This window comes from Haliaeetus albicilla, chromosome 4, assembly GCF_947461875.1.
Source record: "Haliaeetus albicilla chromosome 4, bHalAlb1.1, whole genome shotgun sequence".
Taxonomy (NCBI): Eukaryota; Metazoa; Chordata; class Aves; order Accipitriformes; family Accipitridae; genus Haliaeetus; species Haliaeetus albicilla.
The window spans coordinates 46,379,107-46,382,350 of record NC_091486.1 but is presented as its reverse complement, the minus strand read 5'-3'; positions in this window follow the sequence as shown (position 1 = coordinate 46,382,350).

The window sequence follows — 3,244 nt, the reverse complement described above, 5'->3', positions numbered from 1 at the left end:
CCGGCCCCGGCCCGGCCCGCCGGCTGCGGGGTGGCGGCCTCCGTCGCCGCTCAGCGCGCCATGACCGCGCCGGGGCCCCCCGCGGCGGGCGCGGAGGCGAACGGGGCCCCGCGGGGAGGAGGGAGCGGAGCGGAGCGGAGCGGGGCCGCACTCGTGACGGGCGCCGCGCTCCGCCAGGAACTGAGGTCAGGCGGGAGGGAGGGAGGGAAGGGAACGGCGCTGCCCGCCCCCGGCACCCGGCAGCGGGGACCGCCCCGCCGGGGAGCCGCCGCCTCCCGCCCCAAATGGCGCCCGCGGGCCCCCACAGAGGCGGCGGCGGCGGGGAGGACGGGGACGACATGGCGCTGGGTCCCTCATGAGGCAGTGAGGGGACCTGAGGGGAGATGGCGCTGGGTGCCTCGCGGCCCTGGGCTCAATGAAGGGATGTGAGGGGAGATGGCATCGGGTCCCTCGCAGCCCCAGGCTCAGTGAGGGGGTGTGGGGGGAGATGGCGTTGGGGACAGCGAGGGGGATGAGGGGAGACGGCTTTGGGTCCATCATGGCCCTGGCCTCAGTGAGGGCCATGAGAGGAGATGGCATCAGGGACCCTCATGATCCAGTGAGGGGACATGAGGGGAGATGGCATCTGGGACCCTCATGACCCAGTGAGGGGACATGAGGGGAGATGGTGTTGGGTCCTTCTCAGCCCAGGGTTCAGGAAGGGGATGTGAGGGGCATGAAGGGAGATGGTGTTGGGTCCCTTACAGCCCCCTGAGGGGACACGAGGGGACAACAGTGTTGGTGCCCACTGAGAGGACACATGGTGGGTCAGCAGGCCCCAGTTTGGGGACACCAGGTAAGGCAGCCACTGGACCCCCAGGTCTCCTAGCCAGGGCCCAGCCTGTGGCTTTGCTGCGCTTCAGGATGCTGGCAAGGGCCAGCGTCAAAGGAAAGATAAGTATTCAGTAGCACGAGGGAAAAAATGGGGGGGGTCTCCACCTGGCACCCCACCACTGAGGGCTTTAGCAACCCTGAGACAAACAGAGGATCCACCTCTCTGCTAAAGTTCACGTGCTTGGTGGCATGGCACCTTGGAGCCAAAAATGGGCCAGATAAGTGTTGCTCAAGCCCAAACCTCCATCGGTGGGAAAAGATCCTAAAAACCCCAACTGCGAGCCCCACTTGCCATCACAGGACAGAGCTAGGAGCTGGTGCAAAGGCTTAATAGTGGTGGTGGGGTGTTAAAGAAATAAAAGATAAAATTAATAATAAAACCCTCCTCCTAAGATTCGGGTGAAAGGTCCTGATGCTGGAGCTGTCCCTCCAGGCTGGCTTATCACCCTTGCAACATTCAACACTGGTAACTGAAAATGGAACCGAAAGTAAAAGCAATTAAAAAAGGAAAAGCCAGCAGCTCTCAGGGAGCACATTCCCTATGCCATTCCCACCCCTTCCTCTGTGAATAACCTGCTGGCAGGGAAGGGAAGGGCTGAGCCAGGACTTGGAGGAGAAAACTCACCAGACCCAAGCCTGCTCTTTCCCTGCAGTTGCATGAATGGCCCAGCCAGTTTAAGAGCTTTGGAAACTACGTGAGAAACTCCCAGGGAAAGGAAGAGAGCACAGCTCGTTAGTGCTTGGGTTAAAACCAAGCCAAACCATAAAACTCTTCTCAGCTCCCCACCAGTGGCTGGAGAAGCAGAAGTGTTGCATTGAGTGAGATCCCAACAAGGATCAGAGCGTGCCTCAGCACCTGGAGAAGAAGGTAAACCTCTCCTGCTGAACTGGGGGGAAATTAAGAGGAAAACGACCCCACTAAAATGCACACACAACTACGTAGTAGCAGCCCTGAGCATGAAACATTCAAGCCTGATCCCTGACAAGTCACTGGAGAGACCAGCAAGACAAAGTCAGCCCCTTTTAAAGAAGCCCAACAGATCCAACACACCGTTTTATTCTTTACTGGTGAATTTTAGGATTTAAAGTATGCTCAGGGTATAAAGAAAACAAGCTGTACAGCACCAGCCAGCAGGTAAGTGCTTCTGTTTGCATTCTTCATTGCTCTGGAGGCACTAGATGCAGCATATACACCTGTGTAATCCCAGGGTACGGCAGACTTCCTGGTCTCCTACAGTTTTCCTGGATGTTTTGAATGCCTCATGTCTTGTTTTACTTCAGGTAAAATGAGTTGGTTGTAATCCCTTAAAGCACCCACCACACAATTATGGGTTTATATAGGAAATTCCCTGCTCCCAGCATTTAAAGACATCTCCCATTCTCCCTGGACAAGCTCAGAAGGAACCATCCCACTCCCACCACACGATAATCTGCTTCCTACCCTCTTCCCAAGAGATTTTTAACTCTTTGCTCAGTATTTACAGCCTGAAGTTAGCATGAAGAACATCACCCACAAAGAGAGGAACCATCAGGTCAGGTGTTTGTCACAAAAGATGGCAAGTAAGGACAGAATGAGTCACTGAGGTGTATCTCGTCTCCTGCAACAATGTGTGCTAAGTGCAAGATACCATCCTCCTAAGATACCTTATCCTGCAGGGCACTTCAATAATGTTGCCAGTGATCCGGAAGGAAATTAGAGACACAAAAGAAGCATTTCAGGAGGTAGTAGCATACATTTAGGCAAGAAAAAATTTAGTATTAGGAAAAATACAAGGGAGAAACCGCAGGCTTATCAGGATAAGTGAACAGTGAGCCCTGCATCTCATGACCAACATGCAGCCTTGTGAGCATACCTCCATTTCCACAGCCAGGCACAAGTGTTTTGATTTTAAAACTCTTCCCATTTTCGTTTGTTAACAAAGAGACTCAAGATTAGACACTCCTTTGGCAGCTGCTGTTGTGAAGGATTTCAACCACCAAGCACTCACATCCTTGTCTGCGTGACTCAATGCTTTTATTGGTAATCACGACAGCACCTTGTAATTAGTAAGCTTGGCTGTCAGAGACAATCATGTCATAGTGGAGCAATTACACTTCTGAGGGGGTCCTTCACCCCATCTACCCCTGAGGAAAGAAGGGGTAGAGCAGATAATCAATGTAAGGCTGGAGTGAATCAAAGGCCAGGCTGGCCAGCACGATTTCCCAAATCCTATTCTGGTGACAAACCTACCCCAAAAGTGGTTCACTTGGCAAAGCAATGCCAGGCACATGCTAAAACCATGAGACTGCAGAGAAGCAAGGCAGTGGATTTAAGTGAGTGGCACTGTGGAATTCATGAGCGATGGCTCAGCCACGTTTCTTCTGTTGACCA